Here is a 12,448-nt window from a genome sequence, read left to right as displayed (position 1 = left end):
GAATGGTATTGTCTATACTCAGTAAACTCAAGACTGACATAATAACAAGTGCGTTTTATATTACTGTTTCATACCAGTTTCAATTATTGCGTGTACGTGTAAACATCATACTTATCTTACCTCCTGAATTTCCTCTCTTGTAAATCTACTCAATACTCAATAAAAAATATTTTGGGTCAACATTTAATGTAATATGTATATTACATATAAAAGTACAGAATGCTCATTAACAGAGCCATGCTTCAATAGAATCAATACAATACTCAACTTGGCTATTGCCAATATTTCGAAGATGAGAAACTGGTAGATATTAACTACAGTTGAGCTTTATAGATATAGATGTCGATTTAGATGTTTCACTATTTCAATGCTGAAAAAAACAATCATAAATTGAACTAGAAGTATTACCTCAACTCCCAACTGAATTTCAAGACTATAACAGACTTATCTATATACAATGCAGATAATATGCGATAGTGAACAACCTATAAAAATGTATTCACAGTCCTACAATTTTGTTGATTCAACATCACTTTTGTTAATCTCCGCACTCCGCAGGTTTTCTGTGGAAAACACATAATATTTCACTATTGTTATTAATCCGAGCGTCTAGTGCTGCAAAATGATGAAGTTTCATGATTTTTGACTTCTAATTATTAGAAATCAACGATGAAATACAAATTACTAAGTAATGCAAACCTGATTCACATATTGTTAGGTTATGGTCGAAAATATTCGAATGGTTGTGAAGTAAAATCATTTCATTCCTGTCAGTTCATAAAACGATGTATCAGAAAGAGACAGAACTAATCCGGTATTTTTATTCTTAATATTTCTGCACATGCGCAGAAGTCGATTCCGGCCACGGGCTGGCTTCAATTTTCGAAGTCCCATTATCGATATAGAATATAATAGATATATGGTTTATCACCACACACCCTGACAAGTCGGTGTTCCTTAGGCTTAGTTAAGTACTCCTTTTAAGGGGGATTGGTGCAAACGGGCCTAAACGACTTATAATTCAGCTGAATATTTCCACAATCAGAAAGATTTTGAATGAAGAGGATGACAAAGAATTTCCTTCTATTGAGAGACCCAAAAAAGTGGTGGCTATTTGAGAATTTTATGTTTGAGTGACTTAATGCGAAAAGTTTACTACAGGATTTTCGATGAATGTCATCGTAGAATAAGTTCCCGAAAATTGATTTTTCTAATGAAGAGTGATATCGCCTTTACGGCACTGAATAAATCCCAAATGGAGTACGTTCCACCGAAGAAAAGCAGATGCTGACCATGGTTTCGGCCTCATTTGGCCTCATCAGAGCAACATAGCATTTTCCCACAGTGGAGAGCGTTTGGAATTGATGGAACTTTATTCAATGTAGTCATGTTCTACCGGGTATTTTTTACCCAGAGCGCCATCCAACATGAAACGGTATACGATTCAATCCCCTCCAGATAGAAACCAAGACGAAGACAATAGCATATGTCCCATATTTTCCCTAATTCAGTACGCCGATTCGCCTTTGCGAACGTCGGACGCATGATGAATTGATTTTTCTATTTTTCATTTGACTTGTCCTATACATTGTAAATGTCTCAAGGTACCAATAAATACCTAATTATTATTATATCAATGCGTTAAGATGAACAGCCACAAATACGCGCCAGTTGTCCTGCTAATTGTTTATTCATGTGAAATTTTCGTTCAAAGGTGAAGTTCATCTTGATTGAAACTTCCTTTAATTCCTTTTACTCATACTGATGCAAGATGATTTTTGTTGAAGAATTTAACATTCTTGTAATTATCTGTTACTTCCTTCGGGAGATACCCATTCCCAACCACTGCATCATATGCATTACATCTTCGGGTTAATATTTTTGAATTCTACAACTGATGTAAAAAGTATTCAAACTTTAGCCAAAGAAGATAACAAACATTAACTCTCCTCAAGCTAGTGCATATTATGATATTATACTGATCTCTTGTATTTTCCATGCAAATAACTGGATTTGGTATGCCTTCAATCAGTTTGTATGAACTTCAATTATGTTCGTCACATATTTTCCGAAGAGATTCGACATTGTGATAAAATACGTAATAACAGAAACTTTTACGTAGAACGGGCAACATAGCGTTGATTCAAAACCCAAAAATGTTTTGACAAGCGGCATAACCCCACATTTTCGTACTATACAGAGTGAAATGTGTCAAAGTTCCATGTCTTAATAAACTTTTTAGAGTTTTCACTCCCAATCTCTGAAACAAATTTAATTAAAAATTAAATAAACGATTCGGTCCTGCGTAAATTCTTGCACTAATTTGTCAGGAGCAAATCAACTAGAAAAAATTGTTGCCTGACAATGAACTGAAAATAAAGAACGTTGAAATTATAATTTTATGTTGTAACGTTTCGGAGTCTATATCAGACTCCTTCATCAAACGAAAAATCAATTTTCGAAAATCTTTTGTTTGACATTAAAAAAAGTTTATTAAGAAATGCAGAATCCTCCCAGAATAAATTTCAATCGATATCTCAAAGTTCCATGGCCAACCGACTGCTAAAATAAAAGTGAATGGAGCATACATAGTTGTGAAGCACTGACTTAGGTAGAATTTTGTGATAATCGTTTAATTAGAAAATATGAGAAAATCGTCGGTAGCCGTTTGTCAGATGACGCCCAAAATCTGCAAAAACTTTCAAAATCAAATTACCGAATCAACGTATGTTATGTTTCTGAATTGATTCGACTTGAATTCCATGTTTTGATAAATGATTTTAATTTTTCGTGCACTATTCATGAATTCTCAACAATACCAACAAACAATTAAGTCATAGACTAATCAGGCAGTTCGAAATTGCTTCTTTTCTCCGATTTCAAAATTCTTCCTTGATGATTTACGTAAAATAGACTCAAATACATACTAATTACAAATATAAGTTTTAATTTGAAAATATTGAGTTTTGATTCATAAATAAGTGAATAAATTCGCTGGTATTCTTGGTCTTAGACGATTTTTTTAGAAAGGACCCTCCCTAGCAGAAATATTCAAATTGTGACCTTCCGCACCCCAAGAATATGAATATTTCGTTCTGAGTCAACCTGTTTATGAAGAAAATATTTATTAATGTATTCCAAGTGAAATGTAAATTAAAATTCGATTCGTCTTTCAATATGATTGCTCACAGGTGTATGAAATAGCAAGAAACAAATTCGCACTTTGTGAAAACCGAATCAATATCAAAATATTGGAAGGATGGCAAGTATAGCGTATTTGAATATCTGCAGATGACCACCTGCAAACTTATAAAAACACCTGTTGGCTTGAATCTCTATATTGAATAAAAACTGCCACAAACTGACACACGTAATTTACTACAAAATTGAGTTTGCTTTGAGGAAGCCGCTTCAAACAGTGTCCAAGGGAGCTTTTTATATGCCGGAGTAATCAAGGGTTTTCATATTCAAACATTTTTGGTGAAATGAATACATATATGTATTCATTTCACCAAAAATTTATTAAATACTATATTTAAAATGATTATGAAATATATACATATTATGAAGGTACCATAAGGTTTCAGAATATTGAGCCACTATCTGTTCAATATTCTGATCACAAGATTGTTGTGAGAACAGATCCTAAGAATTTTTTTTCAGTTTTTGGCAATTTCTGGCTACTTTTAATTATGGACGTGAATTTCTTGCACATAATTATTGTATATTCAATATTATGAATCATGTGAAAGTGTTCTTATACTGGGTGGGCTTTTTAAAACGAAACAGACGAGATAACGGGCGGAATATATTTATTTCGAAAAAATGCTCGGACACGTCGATTTTTGTTTTGAGGTGGACAACTTTTAAGGTCAAATTCACAACTATCTCGCTTCAACCCTTAGTGTTAGAACACCAACCCCTAAATTTTGAATAGAAAAGATAGAGTGAGTGATACCTCATTTGAAAGGTCTTTTTATTCTGAATTCATCGTATTAATTTTTTCCTCATTCAATGCGTTTGTTTTTGAGATATTCAATTTTGAATTTCGTACAGTACCAGTCATTCCGCTAAGCATGCTATGTGAAATCATCAATTATTTGACTAATTCATTCTGTGTTTACGATGGTAACCATTAATTGTCATTATTAGACAACGAAATAATTATTATTGGTTATTACTTTCTTCAACAATTAAGGTGGTTGTCTTGTCTGTTTCGTTTTAAAAAGCCCATCCTGTATGACCAAGAATGATTTCAACGAAATATAGGTATATTTATTGGATATTGCCATTGAAGAAAATAAGTAGCTATATGCCCTCTCTCACGAACGATCCTTAAACTATATGTGATAGTCTTGAATTATACCTATTGACTAATTGGCTTCACGCTCCTTTATTTTGCAAAAGATTTTCATTTATTTTCACTACCCATCTTTTCGAAAACTTTATTCTAACAGATTTATATCTTCAAATACATTTCTCTCTTTCTATAAAATAGCCAATTTTATGGTGGCATTGCTCAGTCCATGTCTCTATGTCTATGCAATATACACCCAGAAGATATTATTCTTCCTTTGATATTCCCAATATCTACAGTGTTGTATTTTGAATTGTCACTCCTATATCCGTCACGATGAAGCTACATTCCAAAACATATTTTACAACTCTGGATTTGAAATGAAATAATTCCGTGGCCCTTCTGCGCCTTCGTAGGACGCTCATTCTGGAAGATCATCTACGATTTGGCCCTGAAAAATATTCGAGATTAAATGTATTTGTAATCTATCAGCTATACAAGCTGTTCTACAAGCTCTATGACAAACTTTGACAGATGGTAGCTGAGCTTCTTCTGAACATTTTTTTTTCCTATGAACATATATCCGATTCGTTTTTGTTTAGAAGGTACAAGCATTTGAAAAATCATATTTTTATGTTCAAATCATAATAATCAATGGAAATTTTGGGACTATAAAAAATGTTCAAAGTGTCCACCTTCGGCTCAAATGCAAGCTTCACATCAACGAACCAAAAATGCCGTTTCTCGGCGGATTAGATTTGGGTCGTTTCGTATTTGGTTTGCTGCATCTTGAATTCTATCAAGTAATTGTAAATGAGATTAGATTTCAACATGAAAAACAAGCTGCTTCATATTACCTCAAAAATAAAAATCTAAGGGATTTAAATTAGGTGAACGAGATGCCCGTTGTATTGGTCTTCCTTCACCAATACATTTATTCGGGAGATGTTCATTCAGCCAACTGACTACTTGTCCCCCTTTATGTGGTGGTGCACCATCGTGCTGATATCACATATTTCCAACAATTTTGAGCTCTAAGATATCAATTAAGTCAAAAAGGTTGTGCTCCAAAAAATTCGTATACAAATCTGCATTTACACGATCATTTATAACATGAAAACACTGAAACGCTGCTGACATCGTCTTTGTCTAATGACGTATGGATTTTGCAGTGCCCATACATGTTCTAATGAATATGTTATTGTTGATAACATCCTCAGTGAAAGAGGTGTCAAATGTATAATTGAAATAACGTCAATTATCATATCAACAGATATTTTCTGTCGGCCTACAATCAAAACATTAGAAAAAATTTTCAAATGCTTGTAACTCCTAAACGAAAACGAATCGGAAATAAAATTTTCCTTCTGTCAAAGCTTGTCATAGAGCTTGTAGAACACCCTGTATGAATAGAAGGGAAAATATGGAAACTATGTAAACGCATCACGTTCAAACGACTGCACAAAATTAGATAATTCTTTTTTTGTTGTTTTGGCTATTGTTACAACAACAATGGAACGAAATATTTCAGAAAAAATCATACGGATAATAAAAAAAAGGTTTTCCCTATCCATAAAGATAAACATAAAGTGTTAGTGTTCTTCTTTCTTTCAATATGTCTATTTTGACACTGAGTGAATCGAAAGTGAGAATATTATGGTTCGAAAAATATCAATCAAAATAAACACCGATAATATAGATTTTCAACTATCTCAACAATTATTGTAATGTACCTAACTCTGAGTGATTAGTACATAAATTATTGAGTACTATATGTGTATATCGCGATTGTGCTTCACTGCTTTGCATTTAATAATAATATACAGAGAGATTCATAACTATTGATAGGACCAAATGTGCCTTGAAAAGCTATGGCCCATATTTGAAAGTTAATGAATCACCCTATATTTGGAATTTTCAAAGACTCTGTTTCTTCCACAATATAAGTGATACGGTTCATGTAAATAACAAACAGTTTCAAACTAGAATTAATCTAATACAACTGAACCCATCAACATTCCAGAATAGTATGCACACTTCTTTTCATGAAAAGATAAAATAGGTTGATACTTCGAATTTCGACTTTGATATTCAAAAATATTACTTTGATATTACAACATCAACTTCAGAATAAGCCGAATAGAGCCAAAAATTTGAAAAAATTCGTCGGGAAGCACCCGATTCGTTCACCAAACTTAAAAGAATTATTATCACTAGGTATTTGTTTTTTGATACTGGACGATAGACGGTTTTTGCTTCATTTACTTCTACAGGTCTTGGAACAAGTACGACAATCAATGAATAAAATTTCGTATGATATTATAATTATACTTCCAAAGGTAAATAATTGGAAAAAATTAGCGGGTAGATTAACTGAGGTGTACGTTATAATTATTATGTTGAAATATTCCAATTTCACGAAGCGTTATCAACTACGACAATCCAAGACTTTCACGAGACGTAAAGTCACGTCTCGTTGGTCTCGTGGGCATCACTATCCATTGATTCTTTTGAGAGATACCCATTCCCTACCACTGCATTAGATGCATTTCATGCAACCCCTAAAGGGGTTGATTCTTTTGATTCAACAACTGATCTAACGTCTTCAATCCTTAGCCAAAGGCGATTACCAACATTTTCCCAAGCACCTGTATAGTATTTGTCAATAATTCAATTTCCTTCAAAGCAGAAATAAATTTATTTAAAAACTAATCTCTTGTCGATTCCATGCTAATAACGAGATCTGGAATCCCTTCAATCAGTTTGTATAAACGTCTTCTTCTTCTTCTTCCTCCCTATCCTTAAGACCATGTTTTGTTATTTTCTGTTCATCCAGCCTCCTGCGATGTGGACGTCCAACTCTCATACCATCTCTTTGGTGGTCAGCCGGGAGGGCGCTCTGAGTTTAGCTTTTCGTTCTTTGCCCACTTTGCCCATCGATCATTGCTCATTCTTGCCACGTGGTCTCTCCATTTCCTGCGTCTTGACCGCACAAACCGATCAATATCCTGCACTTCCAGTTCTTCTCGTATAACACTGCTTCTTATTTGGTCCCGCAGTGTTATTCCCTTAATTGTTCTTAGGATTTTCATCTCTGTACTTCTAATCAATCTAATCTTTGTTTTGGAGGTTTCAGCACGAGTTTCTGCTGCTTATGTTAATATTGGTCTCATAGCCGTTTTGTATATACGGACTTTACTTTCCGCTGCCATATTATTTCTCTTAAGCATCCAGATATTATATCTGATATCAATCAAATTCACTAGTTTTCTTGTTAATTTTAACCATCTCTGCACATTCTGCCAGGTCCAAGTTCCGAGTCCTTCAGTGTTAAAAAATATTTCATTCGATCATGGGCATATTAATCTAAATATATAATAAAAAATTTTAGGTTCTCTTAGCTGCTCAACTCTATAAGGACGTCAATTCAAATTTTGGCTTACTGGGGAAAGTGTGCGCGGGTAAGTGTGCGCATAGATTCATTATATGGGCATTAGTTCAGTGAGGAATAAATTATGACATTGTTGATTTTCTTGGTTGAGACCATAGATTAAATAGATGGAACATAAGCTATTTTCCAGACTGTTCATTTTTCAAATAATTCCCACTGCTGGTAACCACCAATGAAATGAATTTTCGCTTGTATTCCCCTCTTGATCGCTTCTAAATTTCTAAGACGGCGTGTGTATTTGTAATTGTCAAAATATTATTTCAATCATTCCCGTCGTAATATTTTGGAGAATAAGCAGCGATGTGCCGTAAAAACGTGTGTTTGAAATAAAAGTGCAATTTATACACGAAAGAGGAAAGCGATTTATTAATTCTGGTAAGTTTTTGATATTTTATTCTTGTTTGAGTTCACGACTTTATGAAATCAGGGGAGGGAGTTAGGGGACGCCAGGGTCGTATTTTGTTTGAATCTCATCTAATGATTTGCACCTACATTGGAATGATTAGTTTATACAATAAAATAATTTATTTCAATTTTAGATTTCCCAGAAATGAAACCAGACGACAGCAGTGGAGAGTTGCACTGGGTCTTGAAAACAATTTACACTTCTCTTGTAATTTACACTCCAGACTTCGGTATAATGAGAGTAATCGGTAATCGACTTTTATCGTAAATTTGAAAAAAGATGCCATCCCGAGTGAGGTAAGATAGATTATTTAACTCGCTTTATTGTTTGAATATCGCTTTGTTTGGAATTTTGATTTCTGACTACTTTTATTTTTATGGTAAACTTGAAATTTATAGTAGATTCTCTTTTTCTCATTATATCATGCGTTTTCGTATAAACATTCTTCCTGGTTTCGAGATGAACAGTAGAACGAGATTTTAATTGCTTTAATAATGTTGTAATTATAGCCAATACTGTGCCAAACCTGTCATCAGTACTGGAGTTTTTGAGGAAAATGGAAGGAAAATGAGAACAATATCAAGAAACACGAATGCCAGTTCAGGATTTGCAGAAATGAAAGCGTCTTGTAGTTCGAAGATAAAACAAGTGAGATTCATACCTACCCAGGGTGGTGTCAAAAATTCCTTATAAACTGCTGTGGAAAATAGAACTCGTCTTAGGAATGAAAATCCATAAAAATGAGCAGAGGTCATGTTTTGAACTTTTTTTGGAAATCAAAAAAATTTTCTTTTTTTCTAAATATATTTCAATGACAATGTAAAAACTATGCTACTACTGTTATTATGATTACAATGACCATTCAAATAATGCTCGGATATTCCCATTATTTTTATGAGTTATTAAATGAAAATGTCTGTCATCAGGATACCTCATATTTCGAAGTGAAATTTCTGTTGAAAAATTGTTGCAGGAGACAAGCGGAGAACAGAAATCAAAAAACAGCTAATTGACGTGAGAAAACCGATTTAAGATTACGAGTGAGTCGTCAGTACTTCAAGAAAAAATTTGCTGCCCTACATGCAGTTCCCAAATTATTGGAAATAAATATTCAATATGAAATCTTGGAAAGCCGAGGCAAATACCTAATGAAAAATTTCTTCGCAGACAGCTGCATGCATAAAATACATAAATATGGCAATGGCCTCGAACAATTTGCTTAAAAGTTACATTATTATTCAGTTAAAGCTTACAGTTTCGTAAAAGAACTCTTGATTATTATGCACTTCAACACCAAAAAGCACTTTCGAGGTGGTATAAAAATTTGAGGGGAGGAAGCAGGTTGTTGAAGTATTTGAGTTGCCGAAAAACACTGCTCATTAGTATTAGTTTATATGCAATATGACTTATTTCAATTTAAAACTGCCCGTAAAAAAAAGATTGATGCTTCATCTAGAATTGAGGGATTCTTTTATGAGTTACTGTATACAATAATAAATCATTTCCTATTTCACAATCATTGGTTCATGTTTACAGTATTACATTACTGTTTCATTCCGCAAAATCTGTACGAAAGACTTGAGGATCTCTCCAATGAACAAACTCTTTCAGATTCTCATTATACAAATTCCATAAAATTCAGCTGCTTCCACTTCTATTGATCTGAGAATTAACCATTTTAAAGGGAATTTTTTTCATGAAAGTAATTTTTGGTTTTCAGTATATACTTAGTGAATAAAATTTCAAATAATCTGTATGTAGGTTAGGGTTATATTGACCATTAGTGTATGGTAACGTTGTATTCAAAATAATTTTTTTTTTACATAAGGTGTTTTGGTATTATTAGTTCTACATCCCTTTGATTAGTTGTCATAAGAAAAATACTCGAAATCTTTGCATTGAAGCATATTTCCATTCGATATAAAATTACTGCCGACTACCTGAAATATTCACAGTGTGACTAGTTCTGAATCCGCCCCTGTCCAGTTCCCCCACCCACGAAATCCAAATTCATATTTATGGCAGTATTTTGGGAACGCGTTTTTGTCGAGATGCTCTATCTCCTGTTTTATTAATCTATGGTTGAGACTCGATCAATATTGTCCTATTTGTTCAGAAAAATATGGAGAGTCACCAACAGGGGAATGTATCAAGTGTTGTGTTCACCAAGAATTGTGGCACGAACAATAATGCACTGCTTGTAAAAAGGCGCTTCTGTATTGACAATAAACATGATTTCTCTAATATTGTAACATTTTGATGACATTATTTTGTAATTTGTTTTGATTGTGTGGTTCACTAAGCACTGCGTTCACTTACCCGCAATGAGGGGCATGTGAACGCACTCCGACTTTCTCTATTAAATTCTTTGTTGCGGAAAGAAAACGTTTTTGTTTGTTTGCTTTTTGATGTTTTCTTATAGATTAGAAAATTCTCTATCTTATGAATATGTTTTAATTTTCCTAGCTTCAACATTTGAAACAGGGTATGGCTTGAAAGGCAAAAGTGCGCACAGTTGCCCCGAATGACTCTAATGTTTCCATGAAATCTTTCCATTTATCCGGTGTAATAGAGTTCACTTGTACCTCTTCGCATAACTTCTGTCTTCTGTTCCGCACCACTCTCCAGATCTTCTTCTGTGCTCCATATAGATCGTTCTCCATCTCTGCAGAAAATCTTTCCCAATATTCCTTTTTCAAGTTCTTTATACTTTCATTCACCCTGTTTCTAACTGCTTTGTAGGCCTCATATGCAGCTCCTGTCATTGTGTTTTTGTATTGGAGAAATGCATCTTTCTTTTGTTTAGCCAGCTGTTTTACGTCATCTGTGAACCAAGGTTTAAACTGCTCTCTTCCATTTAGGTTTACCCTTCTGATTCCAATAGCTTCCCTTGCGCTATCAACTATACTAGCCTTGATTTTGCTCCACATAGTGTTCACATCTTCCGCTTCTTTTACATCCATCAATTTCAGCTTTTCTTCTAGTCATTTCCTATACAGCAGTTTTGTGGACTCGTCTTTAAAACCTTCAAAATTGTATTTTTCTATACAGGGTGTCCCGGAAAATGTGGGAAATCTTTCGGATTCAGACAAAACATAAAAAAATAAGATGACAAGTTTCCATAATTTTTTTTCCTAGCGGCCCTCCCTACGAAGATATACGACCTCCTAAATGACGCCACTGGAATTTTTTTTTTTGTTATTGTTGTATAACACACAATAAAACTTTTTTGATCCTTCAATAACTTTCGTATCACACTTTTTTGCAGACAAAAAACTAGACTTCATGTTATTTTTAATAGGAATTAAAAAATTACTCACTTCTTTCATTATTTTTTTTTCGAAAACGGTTCATTTTATCGACACTGAACAAGAGTACCTTTTTTTAGCTTAATGTTCAAGGTCTCCAAATTTGTTTTTTTTAGCACCTTATCATACAGGGTCTTAAAAATGTAAGCATTAAAATGTACAACCCAGTACGCCCCTGGTAGACTGAACAAGCTAATTGAAATTTGAGTGCGATGATATAAGAAGTCCTTACTACTATTAATCATATCAAATTTTCATCAAATTATATCAAGTAGTTTAAAACTTATTCCACTAAAATGGATTTCCTGTGGAGTCATTTAGGAGGTCGTATCTTCGTAGGGAGGGCCGCTAGTAAAAAAAATTATGGGAACTTGTCATCTTAATTTTTTATGTTCTATCTGAATCCGAGAAATTTCCCACATTTTCAAGGACATCCTGTATACACGGGAGGCTTTTCTTAGGTGTATGTGCCTTGCAACGATATTTGCACAGTACGAGACCATGTTCCGTTCCCACGTTCGCAGATTTTAAGGTTCTTACATCAAGGATTTGGCTCGGGTGAACCAACCTGTTGGAGATAATAAAGTCAATCGAAGATTTGTGTTTCCTCGTGTTACCAAAGGTGCATTTCTGGCTCTGCTTATGCTGAAAAATGTATTAGGTCGTTTTGTGCGCATATTGTCATAAGCAGGTCTCCATTGTCGTTCACGACGTCTTCGTTAAATCTCTGCATGACACCAGGAATGGCTGTATTTCCTATTCTAGAGTTGAGATCACCTATTATGAAAATTTTTTCTTCTTTGGTAGAGTACCTAGTACTTCCTATAATTCATCAAAGAAGTGGCATCTTTCTTCCCTGGGCTTGCTTATGTCGGGTGTGTATACACTTATAATGTATATATCTTCTTGCCCAAAATTCAGGGTGATATAAACGTATAAACGTCAATTACATATTCTCGAATTCATAGTTTTCGAAGAAATTTTAC

Source organism: Coccinella septempunctata, chromosome 3 (assembly GCF_907165205.1).
Source record: "Coccinella septempunctata chromosome 3, icCocSept1.1, whole genome shotgun sequence".
Classification (NCBI taxonomy): domain Eukaryota; kingdom Metazoa; phylum Arthropoda; class Insecta; order Coleoptera; family Coccinellidae; genus Coccinella; species Coccinella septempunctata.
This window is presented reverse-complemented; position numbering follows the sequence as displayed.